At 38.6% G+C, this 16119-nt stretch overlaps 1 protein-coding gene across 17 annotated transcripts in view; it reads left to right on the forward strand.

The window, feature by feature from the left end:
- Window positions 1-1421: 1421 nt before the first annotated feature.
- The window catches only part of TENM3 (teneurin transmembrane protein 3), a 652872-nt gene continuing 638174 nt past the window's right edge, over window positions 1422-16119 (forward strand). For 11 of the 17 annotated variants that reach the window (XM_055385105.2, XM_055385107.2, XM_055385108.2 and 8 more), the window contains exon 1: window positions 2948-3167. The gene's annotated coding sequence lies outside the window, so the exon portion shown is untranslated. Of the gene's footprint in view, window positions 2580-2947; window positions 3168-16119 lie in introns of those variants that run through there. The other 6 variants (XM_055385106.2, XM_055385110.2, XM_055385116.2 and 3 more) reach the window with 3 other exon arrangements.

The raw sequence follows: 16119 nt of genomic DNA on the forward strand, positions 1-16119 counted from the left end.
CATAGAGTGCGCAGGGCCGTATTAATGAGTTCTAGAGTATTTTTTTTTCTATTTTGCAACCATAGTGTGAATGTTCAGCATTGCATACTGAAAAACTTTGAATCTCATGTAAGAAGCAACTGGGCTAGAGACAGGAGCCAAGATTTATTACCATTTCTAAGTTTTATGAGTTCTATTGTTTTCCTACCTTTATTACCAGCGTTAGCTGTAATGAGGATTCTAGAAAAAAGAGCTGGAAAAAAAGAAGCATCCCCTAACTCCCACAATGAAGCACTTCAGTTCTGGCCTCTTTAGGATTGGGACAGTGTCTCATCTCTTTATTGTGTATTCGTAGATAGTAAGAGGGAGTCTCACTTACTTACATACTTAGAAAAGTTTTAAAGACCTAATACTTTTGTGTGTGTGTGGGAACTGGGCCACAAAAGTGCTTTATGAAAGTTTCCTTACGATCATGTCGGGATTCAAATTTCTAGTAGTTTGCATGATCTTCATGTAATATCTGGGACATACCTTCATAATTGACAAGCCTTTTTTTTTTTTAAATAGTAAGAATGGCTAAACGAGTGGGGGATATCATTCATCCGTCCCCATGACCTTATCTTTTTCAAGTGTGAAATTCAGTGGCAGAAGGAGATGGATCTATCCCAGGGCGACTGTAGATTCTTCCCGCAAAGATATGCGTGCTGCTTTCCGTCACTAGCGCCCCGAGAGCCGGGTCGGGTTCGCTTACTACCAAGACTTCTCTACTTAACGCGCTGCGCTCGGGCACTTAGCAACTTCGGGAACACGGGCTGTGGGTCTGGGCACACCAGTTCGAGTTTAGGGATTCTCCTCACTTCTAGCCCAAACTTTGGATAAACTAACATAAAGGTTCAGGCTTTCCTAGGAGGCGTCGTCCTTGTTCTCCCAGTGCTCGATCTGTTTCTGGTTCTGCACGGTAGTTAAAAATGCAAGTGGATTTCCTAACGGCCGAGTACAGGTACAGGTAGAGGTCGGCGGAATTCTCTGCTCTGAAGCTGAAAGTGGACGGTGGCGCGACGAGGCTGGCGCGACGAGGCTGAGAGCGCACCAGTCTCCGCCACGCTTCCAAGGACAGGTTGGCGACGGCCGGGGCAGGCCTGGTCGCGGGCTCCTAGCCCTCCACGGGCAGACTGCTGGTCCCAGGAGAGGGCGCGGAGATGCTCGGGCGCGCACCAGGGAGCCGCACTCACTCGGCAGCCCCAAGCACGCACGCCCCACCTCTGCCGCCGCCCCGTCCCGGACCCGAAAAGAGCCTGAAGGATCACACCGACCACCCAGCCAGAGAGCGGTTCGGCTCTGGTCGCCCATTCGGAGCTACAAAACTCTGGAACCTCCAGCAGTTTCGGAAGCTCCGGGGGAGGGCTTTCCTGCAGACAGGGGGCGGGAGCTAGGGAGCCGGGAGCCAGCGCTGCGGTGGGAACTTCAGTGAGTAGAAAGTGGCCAGTGTCTTGGGAGGAGCAGCAAACTTTTTTTTTTCCCTCCCACAGCAAACAAAATCCAGGCAGGGACAGTGTCCGGCTGCTAATCTGAGGGGAGAATGGAGAGGAAAGAAGAGTAGTAAAAGTGGAGAGTGGAGCCTTCGGAGGACTCCCGGGTCCGCCCCTGGCCAGGTGATGCGGGGCGGAGGCCTAGGTGCTTGAACCTGGGGGGCAGACAATTGTTCTGCTACAGTGCCGACCAGGGGCTGGTAAGGAAGTATGAGTGTTTACTGCCTCCCTTCCCGGTCCAAAGGTCATTTGCGCTTTTCGGTCTCGGACGAAAGAACACTGTGGAAGGGAAGGCGCCGGTCATTTTCAGAGGCTCTGCAAAGGACGGGCCGCCTACCGGGGGTGGAAATCCTTAATTACACCCTTCTGCCTCGGAATCCGTCTTCCCGGCAGTGTCTTGCACTGCCACCTCCTCGGGTGACTCAGCTGACCTGAAATGCCCACCCTACGGAAGATCAAGAAAAGTAGTTTTCTAAGAAGGTTAGAGGTTTGATTACACAGAGAAGTGTTTCCACTTAAGTCCAAAGCAATTACCCGCCCCCTCCCCCGGGGCCGCCTCCCCGCCACCCGCAGCAGAAAAGGACAGACCCCCACGCACGTACCCCCGCACTTTGTTGGTGCGTGTGAATTTCAAATGGCGCAGTAAGTTCATTAGTGTTTGCAATCGGCGGCGGGCAGACCCCTCATCAGAGCCGAACGCCGGCAAGAGCCATTCATCAGCGTGAAGTGTTATTCACGGATGACCCCTAAATCACGGCGAGAGTAGTAGAGGCACTGATTGGTCACAGCATGGGAGCCTCGGTGCTTTCCCGAACCCGACGCGGCCGGGAGGAGGGGAGGAGGGAAGGAGGGAGGGGCGGCGAACGTGGTTCAGTCCGGCAAATCCCATTTGACAGAAAAAGGCAGTAAACGGGGAATCTCTTTTTTTGAATAAAGAAGAAGAAGAAATAAAGTACCTGTCATCTTGACAAGTGGCGGAGCGGAGGAGTCAAGGATTATAAATGATCACAGCCAGGTCCAGCTCGCCCCGTGATTGGGCTCTCCCGCGATCTGCACCGGGGGAAGCGCATGGTAGGCTCCTCTCCTCTCCTCTCCTCCTCTCCCTCGCATACTCCCGCACACACACACACACGGACACGTGTACGCGCCCGGGCTCGGGCACACTCGGCCCGGCGCGTCCCCCGCCGCACAATTACGGTCCTGGATGCCGCTCCCTGGCCGGGCGTCCCGCGGGCCTCCTCACCTGGCCCTTCTCGCCTTCCTCCTCCCTCGCCTCCCCGGTCCTCCCGCTCGCGGGCTGAACCCCGAAAACTCCGGCCCGGCCTGGTCCGCCGCCTTGGAGGAGGCTGGAGGGGCCGGCGGGCGGGGAGAGGGGGAGCGCGGGGGAGAGAAAGAAAGTGAACTCATTGGCGCGCGGGCGCCCTCCCCTCCCGCGTCCCCGGGCCGCGCGGCCGGGGGCGGGCAGGGAAGGAAGTTGTAACACTCGCGCCCCCTCCCCGCCCCCGCCCCGCCGGCGCCCGCTCCCCGCTCCCTCGGCGGGGCCCCCCTCCCCCGCGCCCGGCTCCTTTGAATTTGGCCCGGCGCGGTGTGCGCGCGGCTCGGGCGGACGCGGCGGCTGCTGCGGGGGAGTGAGCCGGAGGCGCGGGCGAGCCGAGCGCGGTAAGTGCGGCGCCGCCGCCGGCGCGCCCTCCTTCCTTTATGGGGTCCTAGTGCCGGGCCGCGGCGCCGGGAGCTGGCGGGCGCGAGCTGGGACGGCGCGTGGCCCCGGGAGGCGGCGGACGCGGGGACATCTTCTCATCGCGCGGATTCTCTCCACGGTCCGGCCTCCCCGTCCCCGCCCCGCCCTCGCGCCAGCCACCTCCGGCCGCCGGCTCAGGTGGGAACTTCGCCGGCGCCTCTCGCCCGGGGAGCCAGGCGCCGCGCCCCCCGTACTGGGGAGTCCCGGGGTCCCTGAGGAAGGCAGTCCGGAGGCTGGGCGCCCAGTGGGGGCGGGGAGGGGAGCCCGCCAGGTCCTCTTCGGCCCCCGATGTGTGGCGGGGCCCCGCGTCTTCTGCGGGGGCGTCTTAACAGGATCCTGGAGGGCTTCCAGCGAGCGGAAAGCCCCGGGATGTCACCGCTTTCCGGGGCAGGCAGGGGACAGAAGGCTTCTGCAGCGATCAGGGAGCCAAGTTGAAAAAGAGTGAAGGAGGGAGAGTGCGGGGCGAGGGGTAGCGTGGGGAGTGGTGGATCACGGCTGAAACTTGATCGGGAAACTCTGGATGGGGTTGGAAACACACACAAAATATCCTGAGCTGGGCGTTTCAAAAATTACGAATTTATGAGCCTGCAACTGAGATTCTAAGTCCCTCTCGTGTTTTACAACCGATTACAAAGAGCTTCACATATTTTAGGTTGAGGCGGGTTGTGTCTGATTGATCTTTGCTGAGCATCTTACTGTGCAGCTTGGATTCCATTCTTACTGCCTCACCTTTAAGGTAGCTGGAGTGGTAACTTGTTAATTTTTATTGTAGAGAGAGGGTAACAAGTACTTGTACCGTGTAATACATCACATACGTGTGTTTCCCCAAGTCACTATAATTTGGAGGTAGAGAAAAGTTTCCAGGTACGTGTGAGGAGGTGCAATGGAAATGAAAGGCTGAGAGCTGTCCTAGACTTTTTACAGGGCCCCAGACGGCTGGGATGCCCGAGAACAGGACTGTCTCTTCATCATGCTCTATTTCTTATCTTCTGACAATGTATTTTGTCAAACATTGGTAGACTCTGGCAGAATCCACTGGGTGGTCTTTTCACTAGAAATAGACATATGTTGAGGCATTACCTTTCCCTTCTCTTGTCAAAAGAAAAAAGGTGGATATGGCATCTCTGGAAAGCTTGGAAGAGTATCCCAAAAGATGGTATTGTAACTGAACAGAACTTGGTGATTTGATCCCTTAGTGAATTTCTTTAAAATAATGACGCATATCCCTTTTTCCCCACTGCCTACTTGGAGAAGTATTTGTAGTCTTTATGTATTAATATATTGAGAACAGACTGACTTTAGAATTAAGAGCAACTGTGTAATAATAATTATCTATTTTAATATTTCAATTAAAACAAGATTTTATAAATTCAACAATCTTGCTTTGTGCATTCCTTAATACACTTTTAATTATCTAAAACTTCGAGCATGTATATCTTAATATATAAAATTCTTGTATGAGCCCTGAAAGTTTGGATTTGTAATTCTAAATGCAGAGTAAATATTTAAATATTTAATTCTTGATCTAAGAGTGAGAGGTTAGTTCAGTAATAAGACTTGCTAATCCCACTGTAAAATGTCATGGCATTCACAAATTATTCCTAAATTCTTCAAAGATAGGAGTTTATAATGAGTTTAGTTATTCTATTGTGTATTTCAGGATTGTCTGTATCTCTTCCTGTTGCATTTCCCTTAACAATCTTGTTCTTTTTTTCTTACATGAATTTTATTATTCCTCTTAATCAAAGATTTTTTTCTAATAGTAAACAAATATATCTTATGTTAAATAACTTAGAAAAGAATAGTTAGCAAAAGTAGTTCAAATCAAACACACATTTTACATGCACTGCACAGTTTTTATAAAAAATGTAGTTATACTAATCACCATGCTAATGTTTATATATTTGGAAAACTCTGTGAACCCCCTGTGCCAATAGCTTTATGTTAGCAACCTATGCACCCTAATGAGGATTACTTGATTATTGGAAATAAAGCAGATAGATTTATGGAATTGTGACTAGTTATTCCTCCAAATGGGATTATTTTGCATGGCTGTGTTTATTTTCTAGAAAGATGTTTTAGGTAAATTATTGAGGCTTTTCTTACTATGATTCTGTAGGCGTGTCATCAGTCTTTTGGTTAGAAAAGGGAACCTGCCTTATTAGGGTGAAGACAAAGAAAGATAAGGATGCTTATCTTTGAATAGAAAAAAGCTCCTAAAGAGAGTGAAAACTTTTAAACTTATTCAGAAAGGAAACCTAGCTAAACAATAATGATCCAGTTAGTAAGTTCAAGCTACTCTTTCTTAGCTTTGCTTCTGGGAGCCAAGAGTGATTATTCTGTTTGTAAAGAGTCAAGCAAAGAAGATAGCAGGAAGAAGTGCGTGGCTATCGTTGTGAGTAGAGTGACCTGTCAGAAATACTGAATCACCGTTAGGCTGGGTGTACAAAAAATGATGTTTTTGCAATAGCTGTTAATGTATGTTTGGAAATGCAGAAGTTTATCCTGCCTATAGGGATACTAGGGAATAAGTTCAGAGCATGGTCATTGTCTGATATAAAAGCCCAACAAAGCCAAGTTTATTAGTTTATTAATATTGGTTATTTAAATAAATGCATGTGCCTCCTTTTTATTAAACTTTATTTTACCCTGTAAAAATTTGATTTCTGGATGGTGGTTGAATATCATCCAAGTTTTATATTTATTTGAATCAGTGTGTTCAGCAGCTGTGATGAATTGTCTGCCCTTTTCTGGAAGCTGTGCTGTGGAAACCTGTTAAGCATGTTGAATTACACATTGCTCATCTACCCTGTGTTTCGTTTGATAGTCAAATATCCATTTTGACTTTGAGGGCATACTTTTTTTACTTAGGTTGAGAATATGAGCAAAGAATATAATAGTTTGCCACCAAACGTTTACTGTGGTCCATAACCAATTACATATTCTTTTAAATTTCTAGTTGAAGTTAGTGTTGTGTTCATAGTTGACTTATAAAGTGGAATGATAGCCCGTAGAAAAATTGAACACATGCATTCGGAGTAAAGTCTGTTGAAAAGATAACACAATAATACGTTATTTAAAAGTTTCGACAACTAAGTTTTAAAAATTATTTTACGTAAGCTTCTTTTAGAATACATTTAAAACTTATTTTTGGAAACATCAGCTGGTTTAACAGACCTGATGGAAATTTTGTGCTTCAAAATAAAATAAAATAAAATAAAATAAAATAAAATAAAATAAAATAAACCTTAGTCTGAAAACTAATTGTTGTGTCTTATAAAACCTGATTTATTTTATACTTTTTTATACCAAGCATTACCATTATGAAGCTCTCCTTCTAATTGAGATTAATGTTTCTGAGCAAAGAAGTGGTTTGGAGGGCTGCATTCATTTCGAGTGCTGTTGTAATCAATTTTAGATACAGCATTCCACAATGGATCAGTTTGCATCCAAACCTGCCTTATTATGTAGAATTAACTTGTTGGTGATTGATAGTGATACATCTCCATCTTGAAAAGTCATTTGTTTCCAAACAAGTGTGATGGCTTGTATGAGTTTCAAAAGATTGCTTCTCATAATTAAAACATCCTATTGGGGACCTAATTTGAACTTTTTCTAAGAATTATATAAAACATGAGGAAGCAATTCATTAACATATATTCAACTCAAATAGCCTATTTTCCCAAAATGCAATATGCCTCAAGGCATATTTTCTTGCCCATCAAAGGATTTTATGGCCTTTTGAGTCATTAATAGTAATTGTAATCCATCTAGGTTATTTCCTCTTTTGTTTGTATTAACGTTCTAGTTCAGTTTTTCAGAGATTTCTTAGAATTTTGGATGGACCTCTTGTGCGTGTGTTATAACTTTATTTCATAAGATAGTGTAATCCTGACAATGAAAGATAATGCATGTGGAGGTAATTCCTTAATGGAAATGTGAAGAGATGGTGAATGTTATCATCCCCACTGTGATATTTGCATTTGTTTCTTATTTGTACCTGGTCATCTTTGGTTTTAAAAGCTTTTAAGTCTCTTCTGAAAGACCACTTTAAGATTTTCTTGGGCTTTGGTTCATATTGCATTGTGATACATGTTGTCCCAATCAAATAAAAGATTAGGAGCACAGAATATAAGATTAATATAGATTAGCATTCTAATATATCCACAGTATATCCATATATATCAACATATATACATATATATCAACATATGTCCATAGTATATATGATTTCTAAAGAAAGATGTAACTGCTTTCTAGTGCATGTAAACTTCCCACAATGGCATTACGCTTTACTTTCAGGAAGGAAAAAACTTGATAAGAACTATGTATCTTTATTTTATTCTCTGTAATGATAGATTCTTGGCATCGGATTGGTGTTTTTCCAGCTTAAGACATCCATTTAAAATAGTTTTAAATGCTAAAATAATGCAGTTGAATTACCATTTTCAAAATGTTATTTTACACAAGTGCTAGAGTACAAACTATCAAAATGCAGAAACATGCCCTGAGATACACAGATGTTTCGTACACGGAAACTACAATAGGATTCATTCTTTTGAAGGAATTGCGATAAAATTTTCTGTAGTTTTGGTTAAATAACCCAGGTGATTGCCTAGTTAGAACAGCTACATGGAATTTACTAAAAATAGTGATCTACTCAAACCCATGTCTTTCTATTTTAAATTAGTCACTGCAAATTAATGTCAGTATCATAGAATGAACTCATAAGTCATATGAGTAGATGATTGAAACCATATCATGTAATAATAATAATAATAATGAGATTTTACTTCCCTGTTGATAACTTTCTTGGAATCTTGGAAGAGCTAGGATCGGGTAGCACTGACTTTTCAAACAAGTTTGTGATAGGTGGCAGTCTTAACCGAGTTCCTTGACTTCCTTCAGAAAATAGGCAATTCTTATATGTTTAGGAGCATGTGTGGAGTGAAATGTAGCATAACACTAAACTATGCTTATATTCTTTTTTGTAAGTTTAGGAGTTAATCATTACTTACGGAGATGTGGCATTTATTACTATTATTACTTACTATTTGACCCACAGTCATAGTTCTGTAGTTTGTACTAGAGCATGCAAAAACACAGTGATACCTTCTGAAAATATTGTTTTGGGGAAGACATAGTGCCTGTATTCACACTTGCATTTAATGATATAAAATTGTATCATTTATATAATTATATAAAAGTCATGGGATACAAAAATTGCGTTTGTTGATAGTATATTCTCAAATATTGTAGAGTAGTTTTTACTTCTGTTAGAGTAGTTGGGGAGAGGTGGGGATAATGTGATTTGGTTGCCCTGGGATGGGATCATATTAATAATAACCAGCTATTTTATAACTGGGTCTACTTGGTGTCTGCTTCAAAACCAAAAAAAGATAAGGGAAGGAGGAAGGGAGGAAGAAAGGAAAAGAGGAAGGGAGGGGAGTAAGAGAAAGAGGAGAAAATAGGAAAATGAGTATCTTTTATAATGAGTGATGGTCCTTTGAGCACTTTCTGTGTGTAGCAGGGTGTGTGACAGGAAAAGCAGACTAAAGGGAAAATTTTGTCATTTAATTTAATTGGGTAAGTACAGAAGAAAATTAACTTGTAAATGTTTTCACTTTTAAATATATGTATTTTCAATCCCTGCAGGAGAACCAGAGTATCAGTTTTTAAATTTAATCCAAGACATTCCAAATATTGTATACAGTTGCTTATACTGATGGAAAAAAGAAAATGTACTAAGAGCTCTATTTTATAGGCATGCTTGCTTTGTTTATAAGACTGGAAATCAAGTTATAGTTTTCTATGTAGAGACTTAAAAAAAAGCACACAACTCTGATTATTTAAAAAGACCATTTAGGAGGTAACTTATAAAGGCCACTTACCTTTAAAGGTACAGCTCTTAATATATTTTGGTCATTCTTTCCTTTATTTAATTACTAGTAATATTTGTTAGAATTCTTATGCAAATACCTCTTCAGTGTTACTTAGAAAGAATTAACTTAGAAAGAATTACTTAGAAAGAATTAACAGCTTGGTAGTGACTGTCTTCCTTCAGTCCGATTCCGTAGCACCTCTGAATGCAGTGGTTGTCTATGAAGATAGCAGGACACTCTGAATAAGAGGGTGACGTGGATTTGTGGTTCTCTGTTCCCTCCCCCAAACAGAAAAGCTACTTTTTTTTATTAGAATGAATTATTTCCTCTTGAGTTAAATTACGCTCAACTAATATTGTGACTAGAATTGTTGACCCCCGTCTCTGCATAAGGAGGTGTCTTTTTTGACAATAGGGGCGTTTCCAAAGAAGAGGTCCTCACTCAAGAGCGTCTCCAGCATCCTATCGTGTCCAGCATGTGGCTTCTATACTGGGATGGTATCTTAGGAGAGTTTATGTTCTTGGACTACATACTAGAAGGTACGTTATGCAGACAGTGAAAAGACAGGATTGAATTATTAGAATATACTTTACAGGGAGAAATGTGTGAAGCATGTTAAATACTTTGCATGAAGCATGTGCAAATATATGAATATGAGATTATGCTTATTTTGGTAAAAAGTACGCTATTGAAAAGTAAACTAATTGTTTATTTTCAGTCTACCTAATGTTCTTTTTAAAGAGTAACATCTATTCTAATACTTTTTATCAGAGAATTTGGAATTTGTCAACATGTAGGTAGAAAAAAATTGGCAAGGGACTGGTTCTTTTAAATAGCTCTTAAGAAAATTGGCACAGAGCTTGCCATTTGAAATAATTATGAAAACCAGGGGAAGACAGCTGTAACTTTTATTTCTTTCAGAATTTATAATAACTTCCAGCTAAAGAAAGCTATCACTCCTATAGTTCTTGAAGAATAAATCTATGACTTTTTTTCTCTTAGGAGCAAAAAACAAAACAAAACAAAACAAAAAAACGAAAAAACAAAAGCATCTTGGGCAGCGTTATTACATTTTTCTATATTTATAAGCAAAAATGAAATGAATATTTAAAACTTTAAAATTTTTTCACTTAAATTTTGTGTAATGATGAGAATAGTTGTGTAGGTTAAAATACTGCAAATAATAAAAACTAATCTAGTAATCTAAATACATATTATAGATAAGTGATGAACTATGATATTGCAAAGAAATAAAAACTGTAGTATACACAGCCATATTTTGTCTCTTGATTGTCACAAAAATAAGGCATTCTTACAAGGATATGGCTGAATTTTATGATGGTATCAGTAATAGTGAGAACGAGTTGACACAATGAAAATAACTGAAATGTTATTCCTCATCTTTTAGCTAATACTTCCAGAAAATTCCAAAATAATTAGAAAAGCTCTTGAAAATAATGAGACCTACTAGGAGAAAGAAAGTACATTTGTTGCCTTACAGAACTATTAATGAATTTAATAGTTCAGAAAGGGTTCAGAAAGGGGTGAAAGCTGAAGAGAACCTCTGCCAGGATGTTATCCTTCAAATTTAAATAGAACAGGCATTTTCTATCTGTAATACATTTATAAGTTGATATTTCTGCTTTAAATTTCAACTTGTTTTTCTTCTATGGAGCTACTAACATATTTAACATTTAAAATAAATTTTAATTTAAACAAAAATTAAAGCTGTTACTTGTATGTAAGGTATACCTGTCAAACCAGAAATGAGTCCTTACTTTTAGAATAATTTTTATGCTTCCTTATATTTTTTCTTTCCAAATATGAGTAGGATACCCTATCATGTTTTTTGTGATTACAAAATTAAGTAAAGCAAATTAGTCCTCATTTGTTACTTTGTCCTAGAATATACAATCTCTGAATGAAAAGACTCTGGCACTACAATTTTTTAATAAACAGTACTGGTATGTTAAGCTGATTTGCCAGTAAGATTTTTTTCTTCGATTTTTACTAATTTAAAAAATTACACGTGTGACAGGGACTTTGAGTCAACACTTTACTAAAGACAAAGTACTTTAAAAATTTAAAGTTTTTTATCCTGTGTTTTGGTTATGATATAATTTTCTATATTGTTTTAATTAGTATGATAGTAGATGCTACAGAATTTGTTTAGTGTGGTAACTTAAACCAAAGAAAAAAGATGTAATTTTAAATATTAAATTTATTTTAAAAATTCTTCCGGTAAAAATTTGAAGCGTAGTACCTTTTAGTTAAAAGTGCAGTCTCAAACAGAAAAGACCTAATTTTATATATTTTGAGATTCAAATATTGATTTACTAAAGATGCACATAAAGAAAGCCTAATAATTTAAATTATCTACACTTGGGCTTTTATCTTTTATATGTTTCAGGGGACTTCAGATCTTTCTTTATACTGGTAATATGATTTAGAACCCATAAATAAAGAATTAAAAAATATTAGTAATCAAAACATACACTAACTGAAGTCTGTTTAAAGGCAGCCTGAAAAAGAAATTAGATGATCCGATAAATCTGGTGTTCTAAAAATTATAAAAATACCTTAATTTAATGAATATTACAGTTTATGTAATTTACATACTGGGAGAATATCATGAATATACAATATGTAAAATCCATACAGATAACAAAAAAGCTATTACAAATGTGAAAGATGAATGATACATCTTTTGTCACACAGCATGAATGCATTTGCAAAACAAGTGTCAGATTTTAAGATACATCAATTCTTGGTTTTCTGGTTTAAGGTAATTTCAATAAAACTAATACAGTCTTGCATTTCATTCAAGTATGATGTTAGGAACTTCGGTCAGCCATCAGTATAGCCATGACAGAAGTCCATTTTCTCATTCTGAAAGTTTTCTGTAAAATCTGAGCCTTCAAATCTAGTTCTGGTTCAGCTCCACTATGCAGTTGTTTGATGTCTTGTGACAAATGAGAGATCTGAAGGAGAGGACTGAGTGCTTGTTCTATGAGATGCCATCAGTTAATTCTTCTCACATTATCTGATGAAAGTAGCTTTTAGACACTGTGTTGTACTTCAGATGGGAATCTTAACATATCAAGTTTGGTGAATTTTATATTGCGCTATCAGCAAAGGACAGTGTGAGTTACTGAAACAAATCATGAGTGTATCACGTATTTCATGTAAATGTGATGTAAGACGTGTGGATTGGTTGTGTAGTTACCACTTCAACTTTAAAAAGCCTCTATAATTCACTTTTAAAATTTTGAATGTTGAGGAAAGTGAAGTATAAATAGTTCATACTCTTGGAAAAATGTTACTAATGTAAGCCTCGTAGGGATTATTTTTTATTATTTTTATCTTTTGAAAAACAACGATACCTTCTAATGTAATTTTTATCACTTAATTTTAAGTCTGGAACATAACCACTTGATTTAGGAATAGATATAAATTATTAATGCACATTATGCTTTTTTTCTTTTTTTTTTTTTTTTTCCTTAAAAGAAAGATCTCAAAGGCTTTCAGGATGAGGTTCTGGTTCTTTTACTATTAAGAATAATTGGTATAAATGGCTAATTTTGGTAGGAGAGTGTTACATAGTTTTTAGGCCCTCGTTATTACTTTTAAAAGAATAGCCCATCGGGGATAGGAAGCTTTGTGGATAAGCTGCCACTCTTTGATGAAGGATTATACATTCTCCCCTAAATCTGTGATCCCAGAATCTGTTACACAATAGTTTTATCAAGTAGCACTAGACTAGCTGGCTATCATTTCATTTTTCTTTAAAAAGTTAATTGGTTTCTTTCCTAAATCTAATATTTATACGGAATTTTAGTCTAAATATATGTTAGGTATTAATGGATTCCGTGAAATGCAGACGTTACTATTTTGATGCGAGATAATGAAGCCAGATTATCTATTGAAGGATGCTTTTCCATTTATGCCAGATGACCAGTGCCTTGATTCTTGCGGGGTACTCAGTCATTTAAGTGGTGTACCTCCTCAGTACAATCTGCAAAGTCCATGGCCTGATGCAAGTTCTCTGTAAGCTTTCCCCCTTGTTAATAATATTGAAAGCAACTTGAGAAGAAAATAGTGACATATAAAAATGAAGCCATCATATATATGAGGGTTAGTTAATTTTCTCTGAACGTGTATGTAATACACGTGTATGTAATAGTGAGCATATTATAGCTTGCTTTGGTCATGGATTTTAAAAAAGAAAATGAAAGGACATTATATTATGTGAGTATATTCCCAACTTGTAATGAACAATTGTTTGCACAGCATAAGAGTTTGATAAAAATGTGTCATTCTAAGGAGACCTCTGTTTTTTTGGTCCAATAAATACATTGAAAATTGAAAATTAAGTGGTCAGATTACATAATTGTGTTTATATCAGTTTTCATTTAGTCAACGTCAATCAAATACAAGACAATTGGTTCTATTCAAAATTGGAAAGTACCAAGTATTGGCTAATTGAGTCATTTTACTTGTAAAACACAAGTAATGCCGCCACCTAAAAAAGCATAATTTATTATGGGGAATTAATTTTCCTTAATAAATGGGCTCTTATTTCTGAGGCTACAAGCTTCTAAAAGTTTTGAAAGAGTAATGAAGTTCACTATAAAAATTGCAAAGTCAGGGAATACAGTTAAGTTTTTCTACAGTATAAATAATTCTGGTGTCTGTGTACTTACTCATTGAAACATACAATCAACTTCAAAAGATGGCTCTTTATAATTGTCACATTTCTGTTCTGCGTCATCTTCTCAAATATTTTATATCTATAATAAAGATATATGATACTAAAATTATTTTCTGTTCTTCAGTATTTATAATAAGGAAACTATTTAAAAGATTATTTTTGTGATCAATTCACTGTGCCAGTTGATTATTGAAGGCTTCATCAAGGACTCTAGACTTTCATAATCTTTCATAATTGGTGGAAATGTAATGTTAAGAAATAAATAATACTGCCTAGAAATGAGCCAGATGTAACCAAATTTCAATTATTTTATGAGATTTTTAGAAGAATAATAATTTAAATAAGACCTTCAAACATTTTAGGTAAATAATATACAAATTTTGGATTTATTGCTAGTAAAACACAAGGTTTAATACATACCTTAAATCATTGTCTAGTCGAGAAACATTACTCATCATTTATTATTTCAGATTCATGGAATATATGTGTTTCAATTTAGAGTTTAGAAGTAATACAGATTAAGGATTTTGAAGAGCAGGTTTTCCTTTCATCTTTCATCAGCTCTGTAGCTGAACCCTCACAATCCCTTTCTTCATTATTCTAAGCCACTATCAGATTCTAATCTTTGCTGTCTCCACAGCTGTTTGAGGATTTTTTTTTTTTTGCAAATGTAATTACAAGTACATGTGTTTTGTGCAACTCACTTCCTATGAATGTTGGTGATAGAGGAAGATTAAAGGAGAGCAGGACTATGCTGTGTATAGATCCATGGATGAATCTATTAGTTTTCGAGTCATTATGACAGTGGTTATCAGGAAGAATTGCAAATGTTAAAACACAACAATTTTGGCTTAACTAATATGCAGAAAAAAAGTCACTGAAAGTTTAACAGTTTCTCCAGAACAAGTACATTTTTATGAGGTACGCGCCACTGAAGCAAGTGATTGCTACACTTCTGTGAATCATTTTTTTTCTTTTCTTTTTTTGCATAATTTCGACTTTCATTTTAGATTCAGGGGTGCACAGGCAGATTAGTTACATGGGCATGTTGCATGATGCTGAGGTTTGGGGTACGGGTGATCTCGTCACCCGGGCAGTGAGCATAGTATCCAGCAGCTAATTTTGCAACCCTCCCCCTCTCCCCGCTCTAGTAGTCTCCAGTGTCTATTGTTATATGCATCATTTTTCTAAAGTGATGCCATAATTGAAAATCTAGACAAAATATGATAGTTTTTTTTTACTTTTAAAAAACCCCATTAAAATATATTTTAGAGAGAAACGTATTAAACCCTTACATTTAATTTGATGTAGCAAGTTGGAGAATAACTGATGTCACATGAACACTTACATGTACAGTGATTTCACGGTGTAGAAAAATTCAGCATATTTAGTTGTAGTCATAGTATTTATACAACAAAATGATAAACTGTGGCCATATAGAAACTTTCATAAATGTTAAATTTGTAAACTTTTTAGAACAGCCTATCTTCTTTAAAATATTTCTTCTTTTATTTTAATTTCTACATTTTTTTACGGACGGGGTCTATGTTGCCCAGGCCGGACTTGGACTCCTGGGCTCAGGCGGTCCTCCTGCCTCAGCCTCCCGAAGTACTGGCATTACACGAGTGAGCCACCATGCCCAGCCATCTCTCTCTTTTATAACATCATAATTTTTTCCGTCCTCATGTACAGTAAGACTGGATAGCCCTAGAAATAGGTAATGATATTTTCTGAGATTAGAAAATTGTACACAATTATTAATTTTAATATTTAGTTGTAAAAGATGTTATTTATAATGCAGTTATTTTTGTTTTCTTCTTACTTGAGGGTCTAGAGAATATGTGTTGTCTGACGAATACTCTTTGGAGAACGAGAGGGCAGGGTGAGGCATCAGATGTAAAGCCAAAATGTGAAAAATGATGGTTTCAGGGAAACTTTTGAGAATCGTTCAGGGAGTAATACAGTATTCACCAGTCAAAACTTAAGATTTTCCCCTGTCTTATTTAAATTATTAGAAATTAATATTAACCACTGCCACTGAATCTATAAAAATTACGAGTCAATATAAATACAATAAATCTCTGCTCTGATTTGAATGTATATCTTCATTTATAGTGTGTGCTTTACTGACACAGCCATTTTTTCTCCCTTAATTCACTCAAATCCAGCCCCACATGTTTTGTCCATGCTCTTGTGTCCAAGTGGCTGTGTCCTGGGAAAGATGAGAAGAAATAAGGCCTGATCTCAGACTCACAGGGAGTTTTCGTTTCTAGTTGAGGC

The sequence above is a fragment of the Gorilla gorilla genome, chromosome 3 (genome assembly GCF_029281585.2).
Source record: "Gorilla gorilla gorilla isolate KB3781 chromosome 3, NHGRI_mGorGor1-v2.1_pri, whole genome shotgun sequence".
Classification (NCBI taxonomy): Eukaryota; Metazoa; Chordata; class Mammalia; order Primates; family Hominidae; genus Gorilla; species Gorilla gorilla.